The following is a 27,109-nucleotide window of genomic DNA, read 5'->3' as shown; positions in this document are numbered from 1 at the left end:
TGAGAACCATACTAGGCCGAAACATAGAAATACCCAAATCATAGAAAAACAAACATAGACTGCCCACCCCAACTCACGCCCTGACCATACTAAATAATGACAAAACAAAAGGAAATAAAGGTCAGAACGTGACATAAACAGGACAGTTGTGTGTGTGTGTGTGTGTGTGTATACAGTGCATTCGGAAAGTATTCAGACCCCTTCCCTTTTTCCACATTTTGTCACGTTACGGCCTTATTCTATAATTCATAAAATAGTTTTTTCCTCATGTTTTTTTAATCACAATACCCCCTAATAATAAATCAAATAATAGATTTTTGGAAATATATTTTATTTAAATCCCTGAAATATCACATTTACATAACTATTCATATCCTTTACTCAGTACAGTGTTGAAGTACCTTTGGCAGCGATTACAGCCTCGAGTCTTCTTGGGTATGACGCTACAAGCTTGGCACACCTGTATGTGGGGAGATTCTCCCATTCTTCTCTGCAGATCCTCTCAAGCTCTGTCAGGTTGGATGAGTCGTCGCAGAACTCCACGTGCGTTACCACCATGCTTCACCGTAGGGATGGTGCCAGGTTTCCTCCAGGCATGACTCTTGGTATTCAGGCCAAAGAGTTCAATCTTGGTTTCATCAGACCAGAGAATCTTGTTTCTCATGGGCTGAGGATCTTTAGGTGCCTTTTGGCAAACTCCAAGCGGGCTGTCATGTGCCTTTTACTGAGGAGTGGCTTCCATCTGGCCACTCTACCATAAAGGCCTGATTGGTGGAGTTCTGCAGAGATGGTTGTCCTTCTGGAAGCTTCTCCCACATCCACAGAGGTATTTTAGAGTTCTGTCAGAGTGACCATTGGGTCCCTGACCAAAGCCCTTCTCCCCCCATTGCTTAGTTTGGCCAGGCGACCAGGTCTATGAAGAGTTTTGGTGATGCCAAACTTCTTCCATTTAAGAATGAGGGTGTCCACTCTGTTTTTGGGGGCCTTCAATACTACAGAAATGTTTTGGTACCCTTCCCCAGATCTTTGCCTCGATTCAATCCTGTCTTGGTGCTCTACGGACACACACCTGTCTAAATAGTGGCCCACAGTTGACAGTGCATGTCAGAGCAAAAACCAAGCCATGATGTGGGATGAATTGTCTGTAGAGCGCCAATTCAGGATTGTGTCGAGGCACAGATCTGGGGAAGGGTACCAAAAAATGTCTGCAGCATTGTAGGTCCCCAATAACACAGTTGCCTACATCATTCTTAAATTGAAGAAATTTGGAACCACTAAGACTCTTCCTAGAACTGGCTAACAGGCAAAATTGAGCAATCGGGGGAGAAGGGCCTTGGTCAGGGAGGTGACCATGAACCCGATGGCCACACTGACAGAGCTCCGGAGTTCCTCTGTGGAGATGGGGAGAACCTTCCAGAAGGAAAATCATATCTGCAGTACTCCACCAATGAGGTGTTTATGGTAAAGTGGCCAGACGGTAGCAACTTCTTAGTAAAATGCACATAACAGCCCGCTTGGAGTTTGCCAAAAGTCACCTAAGGGACTCTCAGACCATGAGAAACAAGATTCTCTGGTCTGATGAAAAAAAAGCCTGAATGCCAAGAGTCATGTCTGGAGGAAATCTGGTACCATCCCTACTGTGAAGCATGGTGGTGGCAGCATCATGCTTTGGGGAGGTTTATCAGTGGCAGGGACTAGAAGACTAGTCAGGATCGAGGGAAAGATGAACAGAACAAAGTACAGAGAGATCCTTGATGAAAACCTTCTCCAGAGTGCTCAGGACTTCAGACAGGGGCGAAGGTTCTCCTTGCAACAGGACAACAAACCTAAGCACACAGACAAGACAATGCTGGAGTGGCTTCGGGAAAAGTCTCTGAATGTCCTTGAGTGGTCCAGCCAGAGCTGGACTTGAACCGGATCGAACATCTCTGGAGAGACCTGAAAATAGCTGTTCTGCAACGCTCCCCATCCAACCTGACAGAGCTTTTACAATCTATTTCAATTTACAACTTTAATTACTGAACAAGTAATTACTGCGACACCATATATAGCTTTGTAAAACGTTAGGCTTAACGTGAAAAAATTATGACCGAACTGGCCTACCAATAAACATTTATCCATTAGATAAAGCAAAGCTATAGGCCATATGCCCAGGCACCACAGAAAGCCTATCAATTCAATAGGCAGCTGGACATTTCAGCACCATGGACAGCGATCGGTAGTCTGTATTTTGTGAGTGACTGTCTTGCAGACGCATTAGATTTTATTGCGGGGGTCCAGAGAAACTGGAATGTGTGTGTGTGTGTGTGTGTGTGTAAGATAAGTGCATTGGAGTTGCCAATATTTTGTATATATTGTACCATATGGCAACTGTATGTGTGAGTTGAATGTCACAGTACAGCAGGTGCGTTTATTTCTTTGGAACAAGAGGGTACTTGAATTAAGCATATTGAGGGTTTTCGTGGCACCCTGTTGTATACGAGTACGTAATACATGACAATTGAGAGGCTTTTGACAATTACAGTGTAGCGTGTTGGTTTTAAGATCCCAGCTCTTCAAGGAAATAGACACATCATATTACATGCTACATGGTCACTTGTGTTATTTTAAGAATATAGAGGCCTCCTATACAAACTCCCCGGCACTCCGAATGATTAGCTATTGCATAACCTGTAGCCATGCCAAAGGGTTAAAGCCCAGTTTTAATCTAGTTCATGCATTAATGGGTTTCAGTAGATTTCTTGGGCTGCAATCCAAGAGGACAATTTAAGAGAGTTATTGGAGACACATTAACTTGTCAATGTAACCATTCCTTCCCCTGAAAGCCTGAAGTAACATGTTATTAAGAGGAGAGGTGTACCAGAGCCTCCACTGACAGCGGAGATAGTTGGATGTCTGGAATAAATAGGATAGAATGTGGATTATGCATTTGTTTACAGTTTTTTTTTTTCTGCCACACTTTTTTCTTTCTTGTTTTGAAGATATTTTAGTCCTTTTTTTTATCTCGCTGTCTTCTTCGTCAACAATTTTTTGTTGTTGCGCTTTCATTAAGGCTCTGGCTGTGTGTGTGGGTTCCCGTACGGTGTCAGTTTGTGTTAATGATAGAGACAACATGCTCTACAGAGTAATCAATGATGCATCCTCCAAACCTAGGAGGATTCAGATCATTCCCCAGTTGTCTCCGTTGTCTATTGATCAGTCTCAAATCGCGGCTCAGCTTGACATCCATTACAGTTAATTAGTGATCACAAAGTGTTGTGTTATGACATTGGCATGTTATGATGATGTCATGAAGTCTCAAAATGGCAAACAGTTTTGTATTCAAACCTTTTGCACGTTGAGCAGTCTGTACTTTGTAACGATACAGCCAGTGATGGGAGACACGTTCTACGCGAGACGTTTATGGAGACGAGCAACGCTGCGGCAACCTCATTGGGACCTGATTATTCACTGCCCGTTATCATGTCAGGCTTCCTCTGTTCATCTTCATGCTTTGAATACCATGCATTTTACATGTGCATGATAGGCTTTTATGAAACATCACATTTCTCTTTATTAACCAAATCATACTTCTCTAAACCATATGTGGAAGATAAAACCATTTAGGATCACAGCGTTCAGTGCAGCTCTGAAAAGACGTGATGTTTTACTGTCTGAATGTCTGTGTTGTGGACCAAAGTATGACGCCTGAAATGGGGAATTATAATGTAGATAATAGAGGCTATAGTGGGAGTTCCCCATAATAGATGTTTCCAGATGATCCTTATCTCCCACACATCTGCGCTAAATACTGCATTGTTTGCTTACTGTATGCTTTTAAACGTACGCTGGAACACATCTCAGGTGTCTTTAAACATTGAAGCCTTTGAAGTCACTGCGGAGGAGTTTGATAACTTAGTTCCCCTGGCAATGCACTTTCATGGAGACTGCAGTAAACTGTCATTGCAAGGCAAAAGGATCTAAACTGAAAGTGTCACAAAGTGCAGCTCGTGAGTTCAGTTAGGAAATGGATGCCATGAACTTCTCCTAAATAAGGAGGCTGTTTAGCAGAAGGGCTACTTAAAAAAAAAAAAAACACGAGTCTTCCTTTTGGGGAACTGGACAGAATCTGGTAGAGTCTTCCGTAATGTAACTTGCAATCTTCTAGTCAGTATCTCATGCCTCCTACCCCCATCCCACCAACCTCTCCATCCTCTTTGATACAGTGTCCCTGGATGGATGAGTGCTGTGGAGGAAGTCAGACCAAGTGAGGGATTTGACAGGGAACCCAGAATCCATCTCTCAGGAGAAGTTATATTGGCAGGCCCACACCACCCACAGCATCCATGTTAACTTGAAGCTATACAGTATTATGATTGGATAGGGACTGATACCATAAAATAACATGTGTCCATGTAATTATTAGGAGGCAGTATCTGGGAAGCCATGAGGGATCATGGAAATATTACAATTCTTCTGATCATTCTGTAACCCTGTTGCTTGTCTCCCTGCATTTTTATGTTCCTTTTGTCATACTATGATGTCTAAGAAGTAAATGACTGATATGTAGAAATTGTTTTAACAGCATGATGAAATGTACAGCATGTAAGTTACACTCATTTTATAGACACTGCATCACGTTTCAGGTAAGACCCAGATGCAGACAGTGTCGAAGTAACAAGAGTTTATTACTAGAACAGAGGGCAGGCAAAACGACAGATCAAGGGCAGGCAGAGGTCAGTAATCCAGATAGAGTACAAAAGGTCCAGAATGGCAGGCAGTCTCAGGGTCAGAGCAGGCAGGGGTCAATAATCCAGTGTGGTGTGGCAAGGTACATAACGGCAGGCAGGCAGGCTTAGCGTCAGGGCAGGCAGAATGGTCAAAACCAGGAAAAACTAGAAAACAGGAACTAGAACAGACAGGCACAAGGGGAAAAATGCTGGTAGGCTTCCCGAAACAAAACGAACTACTGACAAATGGAGAACACGGGTATAAATACACTGGGGATAATGGGGAAGATTGGTGACACCTGGAAGGGGGTGGTAATAAGCACAAAAAGGGGTGAAACAGATCAGGGTGTGACACACTGAGTCTTAGCAGAACTGCCTTTGAAACATTCAAGAAAGAAGTAGGGCATTTATCATCTATGTTTGACAGGACAGCACTGTGCTTGCCCTCTTACAGAAACCTAACAAAACATCCCATTTACAGGACGATTAGCCACAATCTATATTCTTCCTACTTCATTCTGTACTTCATTCTGTTCCCTAAGTGCATTAACTCTATTTAGCCGTCTTAAGAAAACACATTATAACGTCAAACAAACATTGAATTCATTATCAAGTTGTGAATATTACAAGGACGATGCTCCAAATCCATTATGGACCACTTTAGTATGGGCTGAGGCAAGCTAATTAATAAATTAATGAAACATTCAACATTTCTCACCATTAATGTAAAGGCTAATGTGCTTGTGTTAAGAGCTTGCTGTTCTGTCCAAGCTTTTTAGTAAAATAGCAGTGGGTATTGCAAGTCAAACAATCCTGTGTGGCTGTGGTTCACTTTAATTGGGATTGATGCAATGCCAAACCAAGGGGACATTACAGATACACCAGTAAACCAGATATGACAAGATTTACTGAGGGGCAATCTTGCATTTCCTCAAAATATTCCTTTGTCCACAGATGATCAGTCAATGGGTATTTGACATATTTTGAGAAAATATGACATTAGTCATGTTGTTAGCGTTCCCATTGACATTGGCTGAAGGTTTTTGTTTGTTCACATTCTGTATCATAGTTTTCATTGTTATGGAGAGTTTTTTTTAAAGTACACTATATGATTCCATATATTTTAGTAGTACACAGAATTTCATATACATTTATTAAGCATTTTTTTTCCCCCAGGGGCCTGAGCATTCATCAGATTCATCATGAGGTAGTTGCCTGAACTCCCAACATTTGTTACCAAGTCAAATGTTAAGGTCCATAACAGTAGTCAGTTAACCAGCTTAGCTCTTCTCTTGACTGCTGTTGAACATAATCATCAGTGGCGAAAGTACATAGTATATTTTCATAGTCTCTTGCTTGAGAAATACCAGAGGCACCCTCTAATCTCAATGCAGCATGTGGTTCAAAGTAGGGATTTAATGCTTACAGGTCGAAATTAAATTAACTCTGCCAAGGGTTCCAACCAGGAATCAAAGACCCACAAAATACTGTATGTGTCCCCTTGTATGTTTTCAGTTTCCATTCTGTTTCATGTCAAGTCGTCTGATGTGTTGTCCATCCCAGCAACAGTCAGGGGAAGAAGTGGGAGGTTGGAGTTCTTCCCCTCCGCGGCAAGGCCAATCAGTAGCTCCTCTGTTCATACCGGTTATATTCTGATAGGAATTCAATACCTCTGAACGTTTATCAGTCAACTTCAAACACCCCATCTGTTCTTAGTTTTAGAAATGGGCTATTTTGGTAAGGGACTCCTACTAGTTACTTGTCTGATTCAGTGGACACTCATAAGGTTTGTTGTGTAACCCCTGTTGCTATGGTTGCTCCTGTGTAAAGCCTCTTGTGCCATATGTGTTTATGTTCTGATTTGCTCCCTGGTCACATCCGGTGAGGTTTCATGTTAGTGGCCACGGTGTGTGGAGGCACTTGAACATATCTGAATCCGACCAAGATTGTATTCAGCATGACCATAGCCAGAAGTCGATGAGCAACCACAGGTCCATATTCAATCCATTTTACTTGCAGCAGCTATGACTTAGAGGACATTGGCAATAAAGTACATTGCTCTGGTTCTGAGTGAAGGCCTTGTCAGGAAATAGAGGAGCTGTCAAAAAAGCACTGTGTTCTTATTTCTTTTTGTGTGTGTTTTCAGGCACCCAGCTGCGTTACCTAGGAGATGAAAAGGGGCAAAAGTAGGCAAAATACACTAGAAACTGGAATAACCAAGTGAATGTTTGCAAAGACAACAACAACAAAAAGAACACTCGCACTTGACTTTTCTTACTAGCACTGACTTGGCTGATAGCTACCTATTGAGGGTAGCTACCTACCGTGCTTCAACACCTGCATTGCTTGCTGTTTGGGGTTTTAGGCTGGGTTTCTGTACAGCACTTTGAGATATCAGCTGATGTACGAAGGGCTATATTAATACATTTGATTTGATTTGATTTGAGGGAAAATGTGCTTACTGTGACTGTGATTTGCGGTTGTCTCTTTTCGACCTGAGATGAATGAATGAAGAGCGTCTGCTTAACGACCTACATGTAAATGTGGAATGTACTCTTTCTGAGTTAAATGGTCCGTATGCATAGCCGATGACAAAACATACACTGCACAGAGATGTTTTTTTGTCTTGTAAGTCAGTGAAACAGAGCCTTTGAATACATGCTTCTCATTCTGTAACCCGAGGTAAATGTTAATCAGACAAAGCTTATCACGGTCACACATTTAAATGACAAAGTGTGTTTTTCCGCATAAAATTATCATTCTTAATACCTTCATATTCACAGACCCACTCGCCCTGCTGACCCTCACAAAAGAGTAGAAATGTCCTCTGAATTTTAATGAACCAATAGTAAGATCTTGTTGTGAGAGGGTCAAAAGGCTTCTATTTTCATTTACCAATGGAGTCCGTCTGAAATTTATGCATACTGGCCAGCAAGTCATGATTGACAAACTAACTTGAAAATAGTTGGTTCTAAAACACTAGTGCCATCAAATGTATTGGATGTCATTCATGGACCAAAACTAACTTTGTCTTGTTTTGCCAACCTATTAAGTATTTATCAAGTTCTATTATTCATTTTGAATGAAATGTGTCATCTGTGTGCTAAAACTTGCATGGCGTATGTACTGATTCAACAGTTGGGAAGTATACAGAAAACAACCTTTGAAGTAAATAAGCCATTTTTAATGCACATACGTTTTCAGGATGCCTGTCATTTTGAGTGGGCTGCATTGATATGTCATCTTCTTTGTGCAACTATCTCAATATTTTCAGCTGGACTGCTCCAGGAGCTGTGGTTAAGTTGCTTCTGTAGAGAAATCCCATGTTGAGCTGCAAGTGAATGACAACTTTTTTGGCAAAAGTGACCTAGAAGAAAATGAGTGTATGGTGATGAGGAAAGGGATAGAAACGTTTTTTTTTTAAAGAGCTATTCTCTTGCTGAACGGCAAATAAAAGATGCTCAACGAAAGTTCTGTGCAGGAGCCAGCAGCAAATTTCAATTACTAATAACGTAAATTCCCTGCCTAATTGGCAGCACACCATCTGTTTCTAAGAAAATAATGAGTCTGATTTTTTTTGCCATTCAGTGAAAAATATGATCTACTTATTTTTGACAGTGCAAGCTCATTTTTTTATTTGCTAGCTTTTAAGATCTGTCTTAAGCACTCTCTAAGGGATCAATATACAGCGGATCCAGAGTTTCCAGCTTTGAGAGTTTTCAAAAGAGTGGGAAGAAGTTTATGGAGGGAAAAAAAAGGCACTCTCCAAACCGGTGACAGACTGATTCATTTCCCATCCGGTCATTCGGAACGCATACTATTCATCGGGGTTCTGCTAGGTCCTCATCCTCCACTTCTTAATGGCTGGCTGCCCAGTTTGATTGTATGCAGATGAGGGGACCTGATGAAGATATTACCGTGTGCACAGTCATAGCTGCGGGGTTTCAGCTCTGCCACGTATTAATGATCTGTGGGAATACTTACCTATCTATGCACTGAGCAATACTGAGCTTAATAGACTGCCTTTCTTTCAGAGGTAAAGTAATCGATGCAGGGAAGGAACGCAGGAACTGGTGGATAGACTAGAATCTATGTTGAGTTTCAAGGATGTTATCAGTGTTTTTTTATTTTGATGTTTTGAGTTTTTTGGGGATAACCATTAGCAATGTAATACGTTGTTGTTCGTTAACGAGGTTACATCTGTAGATATGTAGCTTCTAATTAAGTTCCCGTTTGCACCTAATTAGCAGACTTTTACACAATGTCAAGGAAGGCCCTTAAACAATGCCTACTAGGTACTCTCCGGGGCTAAATACAAATATGAATACCTCAAGTAACCCAGTGAGCAAAACAATAAGTAAGAGATTCCAAGTACACAGCCTGCTCATTGCACTACTGATTTTATTGAAAAAGTGCATTTGAAATGTAGGCTGACTTTCAAAAAATTACGTGCCAAAACGTACCAAGACCTACGGTGTTGTTTTTTTTTTTTTACTTACATGGTAACACTAAATATTAAGGTGTACTTTGTGAAGAGTTTATAAAATAACCTTCATTTAAAGTGTTACCATTTACATAAGTGATAGACCGACATTACAGGGATGATCCAAAGAAGTGCACGATGTCACTTAAAGGGAAACTTCAAAATGTTCTACTTCATGTTCATCATCTCCAGCACCACCCCAACATCAACATACGTGGAAATGGTTAGTTTCTATGTTTTGTAGTCAAAACAATAGAGGGAGATAAGGGTTTCCAATGACATCACCGGTGTGCATCGTGTGATTTTGACCAATTGTGAGTAGGCATTGCCTACTAATTGGTTGATGATGTCATTGGAAACACTTATCTTTCTCTATCTTTTTTTTACTACAAAACATAGAAACACACCATTGTCACATATGCTGATGTTGAGGTGGTGCTAGAGATGATGTCTATGAAGGAGAACATTTTTGTCATGTCAACAGTAAGACTAGAGACAAAAAACCGCCGGCAACAAACGGACTACTGTGGTTCCTACAGAGAACTTCTTGATTTGCATATTAATGAATGCTTATGTTTTATTGTGTGGTAGCACTATGTTAACCGTCTTTGAAATGGATAGTTCCGGTGCTTTGTACCTCTGCCATTTGGCTGTTAATCATAGAGAATGACTTTGCGGTGACCAGAGTGACAGAAAAATAATGAAAAACACTCTCTCTCCAATGCAGAACTTCCCATTAATTCATTTGAACATGTCTCTCCCTCTGCTCCTTTGGAGTGTCACAGCTGATGGCAGCTGTGGAACACTACGTGGGTGCAACGCTCGTTAACTGGGAGGAATAAAATCCATTCACAGTTGAAAATATCCAATACAATTTACACAGAAGTAAAACTAGAATAGGCATATATTTTCTCTCTGCTCTTCTATTGTCAAAGGAACCATTATAACAATATTAGAGTGTTGAATCAGAGAAAATGTATTTAAGTGTGTGAGAACTGAGTTTCAGATTTATCACTGCTAAAAATCCCAGTTTGTAAAGTCTCGCAATTCAGATAACTTTAGATTTCAATTTTAAATTGTGCATCTAGACAACTTAATTTGTAGTCACAGGACAAAGCTGATCAACTGTCCAGTCTGCAGCCTCAGTGCCTTCTCCTGTTGCTCAATGTATTCAGGAATGACTGCGGTTTGCCCTTGACCTCAATGAAATATTCAATGAAAGGCCACACACATTCAGCCATCCCTCTTTATTGAGGAGTACAGGCAGGTCTGGCTCTACTTTCGGACGGTAACCATCGACCACGTTCATCTCCCGCTGACAGTGCTGGAGTCACAGGGTCACCGTTGTCCGACTCTGAACTCTTCCAAGCTGCACACAGACAGACCTGAATCACATGAATGGTCTCATTCGAACATTCTGTCTCAGAAACATTAGAGAAAAGGACTGAGATTTGCTCTGTCCCTGTACAGTGATATGTGTCTGGCTAGTGAGGTCATATTGCAGTGGTGTGTCTGCTGTCCAGGATCCAGTATCCAAGCTTGTGCCACTACGAGCAAACCACCTGTAACCTACACCAAATGCTTTTCCATTATGAAAGAACACAATCAACACTGCAGTGTGTATGGTCTTACAGTTCATTTAGATGCTAAAGCCCTGTGTTATGCATCTTTCTCGAAATGCATATATTAGCCGTAGATATGCTCAATTGTACTAATGCACTTGCCAATTACAGTAGCAGCCCTGAAGAAAACACAGCCAACATATATGTTACAGGAGCAGTATCACAGGTATACATGGATCAATACATACTTTGCATATGTCTCATTTCAATTTGATTCAGTCTGCAGAACTCACAGCACTGCTTTTGTACTTGGAGATGTGATCTGAAAACTGAAACCCTTAAGTCTGCAGAATAGTGACTGGCTCGATACGATTCAATTAAATGCATAACAACAAACTCCAGTATTTATGGTTTATATTTCTTACAAAAAAGTTTGATGTGATGTCATATCAAAGAAGAATCCTTGTAAGTAGCCTAGTTCAGTTCCGTATGTCTGGGACGGAAACAGAGATCTGTGTCATCTTTGCTAAAGCACCTGGTAGGCTTTTCAGTCGACTGCCTCCATACGCTGTATTTTTCACACATGAGAGCCGCGGGCCTTAGACAGGACTGGAGCTGCTCTCAGCGGGATTGGCTCCATGCTGCCTCCTCGGTCTCTGGGGCTCCACCATGCACATATGTGAGGCCTAATCCATTCAGAGCACTGGAAACTATTCTGCCTCACATACAGTACCACACACAGCTAAGAAGCATATGTTTTCAAATCATCATACAACTGGCAGTACAAGGCAAAGAATAGGTTGTCGTGTGTGTGTGTGTGTGTGTGTGTGTGTGTGTGTGTGTGTGTGTGTGTGTGTGTGTGTGTGTGTGTGTGTGTGTGTGTGTGTGTGTGTGTGTGCATGCGTGTGTGCATGCACATTGTGTGTGTGTGTGTGTGTGTGTGCATGCGTGTGTGCATGCACATTGTGTGTGTGTGTGTACTGGACAGGGGCCAAGCTCTGTCTATGTCTCTATTTCTATATTGGAGCACCCTACGGTGAAGCAGTCAGGAAAACACTCTCTTAAAGGGGCAGACCCTATATACCTTTTCCTTGTAAGAGCTTTGTGCTTTTACTTCAGCATTCAAGTATTCATCATTCAGAATGGTAGATTAAATCTCTCAGGAAAATTGGCATTTGCCACAGGCCATGAAATGAACAAAGCCAACTGTGGAGAATAAGAGAGAGAGAGAGTGCAAGAAAAGAGGGAGAGGGTATTTGAAAGACACATTAAAGTGGCGTTTCACAATAGCTGCAGACAATGAGTTACAAGGAGCAGGCAAGAAGTGGTAAGGATTATCATCGATGGGAGATACATTAAGTGTCAGCTGTTTGGACTCCTGATCCCCCAATCCAACCTCCTTACTAGACAGTGGGCTGGGTTGTAACATGGCAGCTATGGATGTGTTAAAATATAGGCTAATCTCACTATGTTGACTTGTTGCGCTATTTTTTAATTTATTTAACCCGAACAAATTCTTATTTACAATGACGGACTACCCCGGCGACGCTGGGCCGATTGCGCGCTGCCCTATGGGACTCACAATCACAGCCAAACCAGGTACTGCAGTGACACCTCTTGCACTGGGATGCAGTGTCTTAGACCACTGCGCCACTCGGGAGTTATGTAAATGTTGTGTTCTAAGTCTCCATGGTGAATATCCATCATCATCACCCATCCTCAACATCATCATGAATACAATGCACTAAGATGTTCAGTTGGTGAAGTATTCACAACATTTCCAAATGTCTTAACCTTTTGGGTTAAATCAGGGTCACAGTGTTTCTTGGTAGTCTTAAACAACTCTACTTTGAAACAAAAGTACCCACCTCACACCTTGTCAGATATAGAGTTGAAATGTAATACATTTTGAGTTTGCATCCCAATATTACACTTTATATGCATCACAGAAGACTGAAATATAACAACACTGTTTGACATAGAAACACCGGATTTTCAACTGCTTTTTAAAAATAATGTTGATTAATTATGAAATTATATATATTTTTAAATTGCATTTCACCCATGAGGCCACTAAATAATTTGACTGCAGGAAAAGGCCACATATCGTTTATATGAAGCCATGTCTTCTATGAGACCATAATTCCCCATTTAAATCACTCTCTGGTCATTTGCATGAGAACCAAAGGCATATGATCGTTTTAAAATGCAAATTACTAGACATAGGTGTGTCCCCAGATGTCATTTCAATAATCTAAACTGCTTTAAAAATACATAGTATCGTGCTCTTTTAGCCTTCACTTGCTTGCTAATGCTAATCAGTGCCATTATCTCATAATGCAAATGTTTGTAGGAGGCCAGAGTGGAATTCATCCCTTAGATACCACACAAAGCCGATTTGTGTCAAAGCACCGGGGTGCATTACTTTGCAAATGAAATTCAGGAAAAGCACAGATTATAATCCAGTTACCAGGAGAGAGAGGAACTACATAATAATAACACAGCAGACACGTACAACTGAACTAGTTGTCTCTAGCATTGAATGTTCTCTAGCATTGAATGTTCTCTAGCATTGAATTGTTCTCTAGCATTGAATGTTCTCTAGCATGTTCTCTAGCATTGAATAGTTCTTATGAAAAGAGTGGATTTAAATATGTTTCCTCAAGGCTAGTTAACAAGTTCAGCTGATGACTCCGAGCCCACAGATACATGCATGTAATTAATGCAAATCTCTTCAGTGTCATTAATCTATTGCCTGCCTGCCTGCCCAAAGGCACTCATACTAGTGGAGCTGGTAGATTGCTAGAAGCCAATCAATGGCTATATTTGGATATGTTCAAAAGCAGGACCTTTTTAGAAACAAGGTAAAAAGTTGAAAGTGAAGCGAAGATGTGGAATGTGAAGGAAGTCATATTCCATTTTTGAGTTTGTGGAGAATGCTCGAGTGAGATATTTCAAGATAAGGTTGTTATTTGTTGCAGATGTTGGGTACATCTTGGAACTTGTGATATTGTGATCTTAGGGCAATAGTTTCCCAACTCCACAATATACGTATGAAATGCGTTATAATCCAAAGATGTGGTTGGAGGCTCCGTATGGAGGGTGTGAGGCAATTGCTAAATGCAGTGGCCAAATCGAGCTCCGTACCACATCGCTGTGCGCCTCCCAAATTTGCATTGACATGATTGATTGGTTGACGGTAGGTGGAGGCGGAAGGTCCTGTAGAAACACAAACTTCCTTCCCAACAGCTCTGTGCTTCTCCGCGAAGCACAAGAAGTATTTCAGCAGAGGCCATATCATGGTAAATGCTGCACGCCCAATGCAGACGTTGGATTGGCCATGCCTTTTACAGTAATGGGTGCATATGTCAGTACCTTTTACAGTAATAGGTGGATATGACACGTGTCTTTTACAGTAATGGGTGCATATGGCAGTGTCTTTTACAGTAATGGGTGCATATGTCATGTGTATTTTACAGTAATGGGTGCATATGGCACGTGTCTTTTACAGTAATGGGTGCATATGGCAGTGTCTTTTACAGTAATGGGTGCATATGGCAGTGTTTTTTACAGTAATGGGTGCATATGTCGCTGTCTTTTACAGTAATGGGTGCATATGTCACTGTCTTTTACAGTAATGGGTGCATATGTCACATGTGCCTGCGGCTCTATTTAGTAATTTTTCTTTATTACATTATTTGCTTTATTTTGAAAGTATTAACCTTGAAGTGCTTTAAATATTTACCCTATCATGTGCTGTGTTTTGGTTTATTTCGTATTTACTAATTAAGTAACTTCCTTTACTTTGAATTGGTTAACCTCATTGAGTGTTAGTCTCCTTGTGCAAAGGAGTGTCTTAATAAGGGACCTGAGCCACGCCCCCCACACCTGAGGAACTTTGGGGCTAACGAGCTGTACCTGCACAAAGGCAGCTCTCTGACATTGCTCAGCAGAGTCAAGCCAGCAACGGGAGAGGACAGGTGCCACAGGCTGTATTCAGCCACGGTGGCGTCTGGGGAGAGGGGACCGGATGAGTGTGACCCTGCTCGGGATGAAGAGCGGACCGGAATGACCCTGCTCGGCATTAAGGGTGGAACGATGTGTGAGTGTGTACCAGTGGTTCCCAGTATATTGACGGTACTGATGAAGAGTGGAACGACGTGAGAGTGTGTACCAGTGGTTACCAGTATATTGACGGTACTGATGACGAGTGGAACGGCGTGTGAGTGTGTACCAGTGGTTCCCAGTATATTGACGGTACTGATAACGAGTGGAACGACGTGTGAGTGTGTACCAGTGGTTCCCAGTATATTGACGGTACTGATGAAGAGTGGAACGACGTGAGAGTGTGTACCAGTGGTTCCCAGTATATTGACGGTACTGATGAAGGGTGGAACGATGTGTGAGTGTGTACCAGTGGTTCCCAGTATATTGACGGTACTGATGAAGAGTGGGACGACGTGTGAGTGTGTACCAGTGGTTCCCAGTATATTGACGGTACTGATGAAGAGTGGAACGACGTGTGAGTGTGTACCAGTGGTTCCCAGTATATTGACGGTACTGATGAAGGGTGGAATGATGTGAGAGTGTGTACCAGTGGTTCCCAGTATATTGACGGTGATGAAGGGTGGAATGATGTTAGAGTGTGTACCAGTGGTTCCCAGTATATTGACGGTGATGAAGGTTGGAATGATGTGAGAGTGTGTACCAGTGGTTCCCAGTATATTGACGGTACTGATGAAGAGTGGAACGACGTGTGAGTGTGTACCAGTGGTTCCCAGTATATTGACGGTACTGATGAAGAGTGGAACGACGTGTGAGTGTGTACCAGTGGTTCCCAGTATATTGACGGTACTGATGAAGAGTGGGACGACGTGTGAGTGTGTACCAGTGGTTCCCAGTATATTGACGGTACTGATGACGAGTGGAACGACGTGTGAGTGTGTACCAGTGGTTCCCAGTATATTGACGGTACTGATGAAGAGTGGAACGACGTGTGAGTGTGTACCAGTGGTTCCCAGTATATTGACGGTACTGATGAAGGGTGGAATGACGTGTGAGTGTGTACCAGTGGTTCCCAGTATATTGACGGTACTGATGAAGAGTGGAACGACGTGTGAGTGTGTACCAGTGGTTCCCAGTATGTTGACGGTGCTGATGAAGAGTGGAACGACGTGTGAGTGTGTACCAGTGGTTCCCAGTATGTTGACGGTACTGATGAAGAGTGGGAAGACGTGTGAGTGTGTACCAGTGGTTCCCAGTATATTGACGGTACTGATGAAGAGTGGAACGACGTGTGAGTGTGTACCAGTGGTTCCCAGTATATTGACGGTACTGATGAAGCTTTCTCCACTCTCTTCAGACGTAGCCTGCTAGACTACCGCATCGGAACCCCATGATGCCAACTACGATGCGACAAACCACCATGCTAAACAACAATGGACTAGTGTGTTTGTGGAGTGAGTGTGCCCAGGGCCTGTCCTTGTGTTTGTTCTGTGTTGCTTTTATCCTGTAGCCCCCTTTTTTTAAATACTAAGGAAAGAAAGATATTAAAGAACTGTAGACACTGACTGTCTGTTATTGAAAGAACTGACTGGTCCCCTATGGGATTTGTACCCACAACCCTGGTGTTGCAAGCACCATACTCTACCAACTGAGACACACGGGCTAGACATGTGGCAACATATTGGAAGCTTTAGGCTAAGGACTACATGAGGAAGTCATTTTAGGACACATTAGCTTCACTATTGCAGCGAGCTAAAAGTGAAAAGAGATCTCCTGGAGCCTATTAACAGTCACTGGGTGTTCAGCCATCGTTGAATTTAGAACAGCTTAGATTCAATCTTTTGGGGAATATAAATTGTCAAATTTCCCTTCAGCCATAAAAGATGGCTGTCAACATGGAAGCAACATTTTGAATGAAAAGTCTGAGTCTTCATATTGAGGGGAATCCAGCGTGTACAGTTTATATTGACTGAAGTAGGAATGTGCAGGGAACTCTATGACCACACATATGTAAAGAAACGTATTGTCACGCCCTGACCATAGTTTACTTTGTATTTTCTATGTTTTGATTGGTCAGGGTGTGATCTGAGTGGGCATTCTATGTTTCATGTCTTGTTTGTCTATTTCTATGTTCAGCCTGATATGGTTCTCAGTCAGAGGCAGGTGTTCGTCATTGTCTCTGATTGGGAACCATATTTAGGTAGCCTGGGGTTCACTGTGTGTTTGTGGGTGATTGTTCCTGTCTATGTGTTTTCACCAGATAGGCTGTTTAGGTTTTCGTTACGTTCATCACGTTCTTTATTTTTGTAGTGTTTGTATTGATTCGTGTTTTACGTTTGTTCATTAAAACATGGATCGCAATCTACACGCTGCATTTTGGTCCGACTCTCCTTCTCATAAAGAAAACCGTTACACGTATCTAGTTCTAAAACAAGGATGAGCCAATTAGTTCACAGATTAAAAGTAATGGGAGTCTTAGGAAATATTGGACAAGGTGAGTTAAATTGTCATTCTCTTTTAGGGATGGGAATGATTTCTCCTAAACAGGAGATCATGAAAGCAGACTGTATATAAAGGCAGGCAGTGATGCAGGCTTTAGTGAGGAAACGACGGACCAAGCCTTAAACTTAACTGGAGTGCTCCGTCAGCAGAACCCCTGGAAGCGGTTTCCCAGCCTACCTTGAAATGGATGAGGCTTGATACCGCTACCTTGAAATGGATGAGGCTTGATACCGCTACATGGAAATGGATGAGGCTTGATACCGCTACCTTGAAATGGATGAGGCTTGATACCGCTACCTTGAAATGGATGAGGCTTGATACCGCTACATGGAAATGGATGAGGCTTGATACCGCTACATGGAAATGGATGAGGCTTGATACCGCTACATGGAAATGGATGAGGCTTGATACCGCTACCTTGAAATGGATGAGGCTTGATACCGCTACCTTGAAATGGATGAGGCTTGATACCGCTACATGGAAATGGATGAGGCTTGATACCGCTACCTTGAAATGGATGAGGCTTGATACCGCCACAAACTGCAGGAGTGACGGTTGGATTTTTAATCATTCTTAAAGTAATAAAAGTACTGAAACTATGAACATAAATTGACTGTCAAAGTCGACATTCTGGACTCTTTCACTCAGTTTTGCGCACTGTATATGGTAAAGTGCACAGTATAAAGTACATCTTAAGCATGCAAATCTTTACATAAGTGAGAATGTAAACATTTTACTAACATGCTATTTTAACCTCTGACCATTTATTTTTGATTACTACATATTTATCAATATTTTTTTATGTCTGTGACTCAGAATGCTATACTATGAATATATATGGTTATGCCATGACACATTCACTACAGTCCAATCACTCTGCCCTTTGAAAGCTTTGTTGTAAATATTGCATTTAACTGGGTAGTATTTTAAGTATGGTTCAGCACACTAAAATGTATTTCTGGGTCATGCCTTACTAAAACATTTTGGTTTGATAAAAAAAAGTCCCGTCTTAACGTCGATCTTAAATCTGCTCGTCAAATGAATAATTTTGCATTGACTTTCAGCATGTTTTTTATTTACGTTGCATAATATCCATTGCTAACATTTTATCCCTGTTTATTAACGTATACCAAATTAATTTCTAACATATTCTAGCGCAGATGGTGTGAAGAAACACAGAGGTCTCAGAAGTATTGTAAAGAAAAGAGAGAACAGTAAGTCTCAGAAGTATTGTAATGAAAAGAGAGAACAGTAAGTCTCAGAAGTATTGTATAGGAAACAGTAACTCTCAGAAGTGTTGTAGAGAGAACAGTAAGTCTCAGAAGTATTGTATAGGAAACAGTAACTCTCAGAAGTGTTGTAGAGAGAACAGTAAGTCTCAGAAGTATTGTATAGGAAACAGTAACTCTCAGAAGTGTTGTAGAGAGAGCAGTAAGTCTCAGAAGTATTGTAAAGAAAAGAGAGAACAGTAAGTCTCAGAAGTATTGTAATGGAAAGAGAAAACAGTAAGTCTCAGAAGTATTGTATAGGAAACAGTAACTCTCAGAAGTGTTGTAGAGAGAACAGTAATTCTCAGAAGTATTGTAATGAAAAGAGAAAACAGTAAGTTGTGGTAAGAAAAGTTGATTACAACTGTAGACACATGACCTAATGTTGTCTGCAACATTCTACACTGACACATAGCTCCCCAGGCTTGAGCAGCTGTGAAGCTATTAATATCATATGATTTCACAGCAGGTAGCTTAAAAACATTGTTTCTATGTCAAATCATCAGTGAGTTTCCTTATCCATCAGGAACATCACCACTAGACTGTAAGATAGAGCTTTTGCACAACCGTTTTACTCTGATCTAAAGCAAACGACCCTTGAAAGCACATCAACAGACTGCAGAAGATGGGATCAATGCAATTTAGAGATTTAATATCACGCTTCATTTTGACATGGCACATGAATACAAAGCGCCAGGAGGAGCCCAGGATTTTTTACCTGCATAAAGCATCACCTATTAAAGCTGCGTATACGGGAACACAGCGGTTTGAAGATGTGTTAAGTTGTGAAGGACTGAGGTGGGAAATAGCTCATGCATCCTTGAGAGACCTCTGCTGAGAATGCGAAAAGGAAGCATTCATGTCACTTCACATGTCTCTAAGATATCAAGCCTCAGACAGATTCTCATTGATACAACTGGAATTTCAATTTCAGATGGGAATGGAAGTGTGTGTGGTGGTTTTGAGCTGGAGTGTTAGTCAGCGTGGCTCTGGATGAAATGCAAAGACTCTCTGGCGGTGAAGGAGGGAGATGATGAGGGTTCAGTTCAGAAGAGGAGAGGCCATTGCACTGACTGCTGTCTGTCCTGAGGACCATGTACCAGGACAGGAGGATTTCACAGCTCAGATCTGATGTGAGGGACTATCTTCCTATCCTGAGAAGCTTAAAGACTCCTCAGGATTTTGGGAATTGGAAGTAGCATATTGTTAGCAGAGCGGAATTGCTGGAATTCTCAAGGAACTACTGGCCAGCTCCTCTCAAAAGCAGGGAAATAGACTTTCTAACTAGTAAAAAGCTGGGCGGTTGGTCATTTATAATCTTACAAAGTTATACATAGTAATCAATATTTAATATATGTGTTAATTTTACTGATAATTGTAAGAAACAAGATTCTATCCACTTCTTCATATTCGGTCAAGTTGTTACATAAAGATACAGAGATCGCACCATTATATCTGTCTCAATGACGCTGCCCATACACATCAAACACATGGTTCCCATGTGGTTGATACCATTCCATTGACTCCATTCCGGACATTATTATGAGCCATCCTCCTCCCCAGCAGCCTCCACTGGTCTCTATACCTCTTTATGCGACAATGGGACAGAATATGAGGAAGTGGTTAGAATCTTGTTCCTTATGATTATCAGTCAAATCAACACATGTATTAAATATCAATTACTATGTATAGCTTTGTAAGACTATAAGATCTATTTCCCCACTTTTGAGAGGAGCTGGCTAGTAGTTCATGGAGAGTTCCAGAAATTGGGCTAAGCTAATGATATGCTACCTTCAACTTCCTTAAAACTGCACTCAGAGACATATAACTGGTATCCATGAGTTCGTCTGACTCTGGGTAAGTAGGAAAAATAATTCCCCAAATCCCAAAGTATCCTGTTAAGGCACATTCATAACTTCTATGTGCTAACAGTTAAGTGCAGACATTTCAATTCACTTTTCTACAGATCTAAATGGCTCAAGGTTATTTTTGTCTTGATTTAAAGGAAAGTGTTAAATTAGAGAGCAATCTTCTTCGAGTGTGTCAGTCTACCCTCGAGCATCTGTTACATAGAAGAAACCCAGACAGAAATTGAAACTCCATTTCAAATCCAATGGTAAGGCTTGTCAATTACAAGGAATTATAGAAAATTAAACCAACAGTTTATAAATGGGTATATTAAATATAACAATTGTGTTTTAGTACCCTCATTATGTAACAGAAAGCACAGTCCATTAATTTTAATACACTTTAGTCAGATATTTTGCTCCCAACAACTCACCCGAGCAGCAAATTGTGACAAAAAATAATTATTACAGCTTAGACTGAACAGCTTTGAAATATTAACATTTCAAACTGGAATTTTTAAATGAAGGAAGAATGTAATTATTCTGAAAAGTTACAGCCCAACAGGACTTCATAAATGAATTCATGTCTTAATGAACAGTGATTATCAAGTCAAGCTAATGCTCATGCGGAATTTAGAGATTGTGGTTAATGAACACATCCAATCCTGATTAAACTTTCAGCACAGTTGGATCACCTTTTAGAGGATTATCAAACCACAACAAGAAAGGTTTGTGTGTGTGTGCATGTGTGTGTGTGTGTGTGTGTGTGTAACTTGTGCATTAATCCACTTTGAACCTGTCTTAGCTGCAGAGAAGTAAGTGCTCCCAGGGCATAGGGTCAGAGACCTTTTCCTCCACAGGCAAGAAAGGCCTTTCAACTAAGTTGATTGAGAATCTTCCTTTACCAACAATGTATAGGCATTTATTAGAAAACTACATATCACTTTTGCGGACCTAAAGTCGTGGGAGTATACGAGTGACCCTTGGATATTCAACAACATTGCTTCCAACTTCCAGAGAGACGTTGTGCAAAAACATAAAAAAGTAGTTGAGAAAATGAGTCAGGTATTTTTCAAAATCACCACCCCCTCCCTATCATCATGCGGCACTCAATCTATTTTTTTTCTTCTTCTCTCCCCTGCTTCGTGAGCTGGGAATCACTTGGCCGACAAAGCGTAGGAGGATGTCCCTTTTGTTTGTGTGCTGAGCGTCTGCGTGGGAGGCCTGCTGGGCTGGGCTCTCTCATGGAAGGGCCACACACTCCCCGGCTGCTGCTTCTGCTGCTTCTCACAGACAGATGCATACTGGTGGGCGCCCCGATGGGAACTAACCGCCTGTAGTCAGAGACAGACAGAACCACAGTCCATGCCAATGTAGAGTGATGTAAAGAAGCCCTGGAAATGGATATAAATATGCATGTGGATCTTTCTAACTCAAGCTTTGCTTGCCTTTTGTCCCCTGACCCCTAGTAGTAGCTAACGGTATACGCTTCAGGTCTGGTATTTGTCTACAACGTCTGTGGGAGTAGAAGAATTACATGAGATGAGAGAGAGTGCACATTAATGTTTCATCTTAAAAAGCCCCTTGAATGAGTAGACTGCACTGTATCGCTAGATAGATTCCTTTGCAGTGGGTGTTCGCAGTGCACAATGAGTCCAACAGTACTTGTACAGGATTTTACTGAAGAGAACATCAATGTGGACCCTGATTTATGGTAAGTAAGTAAAATCCCAATATCATAACCAGGTGCGTCATGGCGATGTAAGAGAACATGTTTTGGAGATCTTTGGTAAGTGTTCACAGTATCACATGTGAAGCATTCACTATACTGTATATCTATAATGACATTTCCTAGGCCTAAATAATGAATCCAGGTTCTTTAACTCTCTTGGGCATGAATGATGTGCCAGTCAGTATGTGCGCAGACAGGTGAGAGGATTGTGGACTGCATTAACGACTGCACTGGCAGGGAGTCAGAAGGTCCCATGGTTTCATGGGCCTCAGCCAAGCTAGCCAATGAATGACTTGCTTCTTTCTAGGCGTATACCACGTTTAAATGCAGCCTGCTGCTTTCAGATTTCTATGATCTAAACCCCCAACATGTGAAGGCTCAGTCTTCCTTCTTGATCAGTGTATACAACATCATTAACCTCTTTCAACGACACAGTCAGGGGAATGATCTGAAACACTTCCTCATACCCTGCCTCAACTTTCTTGGGTACTGTATTTCACACTTGTCTTTGGAGATTTCACACCTTTGCAAGGGTGTCAATTAATGTAAAGGAACCTGCACTGGCAAGCATTTCCCCCCTCAATTGGTACCTTTCACAAAATCCTTCTGCCAGCTATACATTCCGTTTAACCCCTTCCTCCCAGAGACTCATACGTCTCTGTCGAATAGAGTACATCGCAAGCCAGGACAAGTCAAATATAGACCCTGTAAATCTCTGAACCATGCAGGATAGGAAAATTCTCAGCTGAGTTATCAGGGGATGCGTGATATTTAGCCGTAGCATACGCCATATTTTCCCCCCTTTGCTCCACGGCGAATGGAGAGAGGGAACAACGGGAAGGTAAAAATGACCAAGGCAGTGCGCCCAGGCACTTAGCCAATTTTAATTATGCATGGTCTGCATCCACTGTCAAAGTAACTATTCTGCTTGTTCCTTATAAGTGTATCAATCTGAGCCTGGCACTATTTCCAGACATGAAGCACTGCCCCCACCGGGAGCCTAGCCCCAGGTCCTGCTCCCCGCTGCAGCCCAGAGGAGCTCCAGACCCAGACAGCTGAAAGCACAGACGTCAGGCCGTTTCTGACTGTTTTCCCCTCTCCATTTAAGCCACAAATAAACCTTGTTCATTCCAGAGTCATGGGGGTAGAGGCAGCATGTCACAGCTGTTTGAAAAGCCATGTGTCTTTTGCAAGGCTTCTAGTGTAGGTGGTGTGTTTATCCCAACGGCCAGGCCGAGGGAGCCACCATGGGGCCCCACTGTTCCTTACTGAGTGAAGTCTGACTGAGTTAGCCCACGCTCAGCTCTCCACTCCTCTCCTCTGAGCCTGTCGACTCATGCTGTGCCGAAGCCTTCAAAAGCCTTTACTGTAAATTTAGAGGGAAAAAAATAATTTGCACTAAATAATAGAGTGAGTTTGACCCCCCGCTGATTCACTCAGGGTTGATGAAAGATGATGAAAAAAAATGGACACCTCCACTGTTTGATGCTTAGCATAGAGATAAGTCATTTAAATACATGTAAAGTACAATCCAGGAAGCTGCTAAGGACAATGCACTGTAGAAGGAAAGTCTCTGGAACGCTTTTGACTCTGCTGTATCTTCTATATCAATGGTGGATTGTATTGGCTACATGTTAAACAGTAGGGATAAACCCATTGTGTGATTGTATCTGATTTTGTGTTGTCTTCTTGGGTTTGCATTTTGCATGACAGGTTTTCCTTGAAACAGAACCATGTAGCATTTCTTGTGTTTTACTAGGTGAATGGATGCTGGATATTCTCCTCAGTGAATATATTCCTTGACTAATTTAATTTAGAAACTTTTATAAACTTAAGAGAGAGTGAAATGTGAGGGTGAATCTGAACAGGGATACTGTTGTTCATAGAGTCTATCGCTTCAGACAGCCTATTTAAATGAATTCAAATGGAACTCCCACGAAATAAACTGCTTTGGCTCTGTGTTTGAACCCAGCCCCACTCATTGTAATACATAGTGTTTATGTAAATCATTCCTTGCACCTCATCTAACTACCCCAGAGTTAGTTGACTCATTTCAATTCTTTGGTAAAAGTTCCATTAGTTGCTGCATAAATCTTTCAGTCAGAGATTCCTTCTTCTGTCTGTTTCTCGTTACTGTTTCATTGTGCACTCTGTAGATGAAGTCCAGAACGTTCAATGAAGACACTTGAATTAACTCTGGTTGTCTCACTTTTTACTTGTAGCTTTTAGAGTACTACCTATGTTAGCCTGTCTATGTCTCACACATCTATGTATCTCATTAATCATTCTTTAGAGGCCTCCCGAGTGGTGCAGCGGTCTAAGGCACTGCATCGTAGTGCTAGATGCGTCACTACAGATCCGGGTTGGATCCTGGGCTGTATCACAACCGGCCGTGATTTGGTATTCCCATAGGGCGGCGCACAATTGGCCCAGAGTCATCCGGGTTAAGGGAGGGTTTGGCCAAGGGAGGGACTTCACTTGGCTCATCGCACTCTAACGACTCCTTGTGGCGGGCCGGGCACCTGCAGGCTGACCTCAGTTGTTAGTTGACCAGCTGGGTTTTTCTTTATTTTTACTATTTTCTACATTGTACAATAACAGGGGGGACATCAAAACTATGAAATAACACATATGGAATCAAGTTGTAACCAAAAAAGTGTTACTCAAATATAAAATCTATTTTGATTTGTTTATCTTCAAATAGCCACCCTTTGCCTTGATGACAGCTTTGCACAATCTTGGCATTCTTTCAACCAGCTTCACCTGGAATGCTTTTCCAACAGTCTTGAAGGATTTCCCACATATGCTGAGCACTTGTTGGCTGCTTTTCCTTCACTCTGCGGTCTGACTCATCCCAAACCATCTCAATTTTGTTGAGGTCGGGGGATTGTGGAGGCCAGGTCATCTGATGCAGCACTCCATCATTCTAGTTCTTGGTCAAATAGCCTGGACGTGTGTTGGGTCATTGTCCTGTTGAAAAACAAATGATAATCCCACTAAGCGCAAACCAGATGGGATGGCGTATCGCTGCAGAATTCTGTGGTAGCCATGCTGGTTAAGTGTGCCTTTAATTCTAAGGAAATCACAGACCCTAAATAAAGCAAAGCTTCCCCACACCATAACAACTCCTCCTCCTCCATGCTTATGGTGGGAAATACACACGTGGAGATCATCCGTTCACCCACACCGAGTCTCACAAAGGCACAGCGGTTGGAACCAAAAATCTAAAATTTGGACTCCAGAGCAAAGGACTAATTCTCACTGGTCTATTGTCCATTGCTCGTGTTTTTTTTTGGCCCAGGCAAGTCTCTTCTTATTATTGGTGTCCTTAAGTTGTGGTTTCTTTGCAGCAATTTGACCATGAAGGCCTGATTCACACAGTCTCCTCTGAGCAGTTGATGTTGAGATGTGTCTGTTACTTGGACTCTGTGAAGCATTTATTTGGGTGCAATTTCTGAGACTGGTAACTCTGCAGCAGAGGTAACTTTGGGTCTTCCATTCCTGTGGCAGTTCTCATGAGAGCCAGTTTCATCATAGCACTTAATGGCTTTTGCGACTGCCCTTGAAGAAACTTTCAAAGTTCTTGAAATGTTCCGTATTGACTGACCTTCATGTCTTAAAGTAAAGATGGACCGTCGTTTCTCATTGCTTATCTGTGCTGTTCTTACCATAATATGGACCTCGTCTTTTACCAAATAGGGCGATCTTCTGTATACCCCCCTACCTTGTTGCAACAAAACTGATTGGCTCAAACGCATTAAGAAGGAAATAAATTCCACAAATTAACTTTTAACAAGATTCCAGGTGACTACCTCATGAAGCTGGTTGAGAGAATGCCAAGACTGTGCAAAGCTGTCATCAAGGCAAAGGGTGGCTACTTTGAAGAATCTCAAATATGAAATGTATTTTGATTTAACACTTTTTTGGTTACTACATGATTCCATATGTGTTATTTCATAGTTTTTATGTATTCACTATTATTCTACAATGTAGAAAATAGTAAAAATCAAGAAAAACCCTTGAATGACTAGGTGTGTCCAAACTTTTGACTGGTGAATTTGTCCCAATACTTTTGATCTCCTAAAATGGGGGACTATGTACAAAAAGTGCTGTAATTTCTAAACGGTTCACCCGATATGGTTGAAAATACACTTAAATTAAAGCTGTCAGTCCGCACTTTAACCCCAGAGTATCATATTGAGTGATAGTTGATTTCACGAAAATGGGAATGTTTGGGGAATGTTCTGTGGTGGTTTGTTACAGATGTTGTGCACAACGTTTCAGTGGATGTTAGGAGAACATTCCAAGGATATAGCCAATGTTTTTTTGTAAAAAAAAAGAAAGTGAATTTAAATATCCTTAGAATTTTCTCCTAACATCCACTGAAACGTTGTGCACAACGTCTGTAACAAACCACCACAGAACATTCCCCAAACGTTCTCATTAGGTTTCCAGGTAAAGAACAGACAAAATGTGTTCTGAAAACATATCAGACAAACGTTTTATACAAATATTCTATAATCATCAACACAACTGGACAGTTTTTGTGTAAGGAGAGAACATTTGCCGCAACCTGACGAAGGGTTTGGGAACTATCACATAATGTTAGATATTTTTGAGACATGATTTCCATTGCACTCGTTCGATGGTCTGTAGTCTGCAATGTTATTTTCACGTTAGAGTACACATTCATGTTCTATTAAAAGCCCTGTCAGTGTCAAACAAAGATATGCTTTGGTTATCTTATTTCTTTACGTATCTGGATTAATAGCTTTATCTAGCTTGATCTACGCTTCCATTCGTATTTACATATTAACAAAGACAAACATTATTTTACGCTTATAAATACTGTCGTACTAGGCTAGTGCATAATTCATGTGATTTTCATAAGAAGAAGAAGGGAACGTCAGGACAGCAGAGCAATACGTTATCCTCACTGACTTTACTGAGCAATACTGATTTAGGTTTGGATCAGCTGGATTACTTGGGTTGGTCCTTTAA

Source organism: Oncorhynchus mykiss, chromosome 13, assembly GCF_013265735.2.
Source record: "Oncorhynchus mykiss isolate Arlee chromosome 13, USDA_OmykA_1.1, whole genome shotgun sequence".
Classification (NCBI taxonomy): Eukaryota; Metazoa; Chordata; class Actinopteri; order Salmoniformes; family Salmonidae; genus Oncorhynchus; species Oncorhynchus mykiss.
This window is presented reverse-complemented; position numbering follows the sequence as displayed.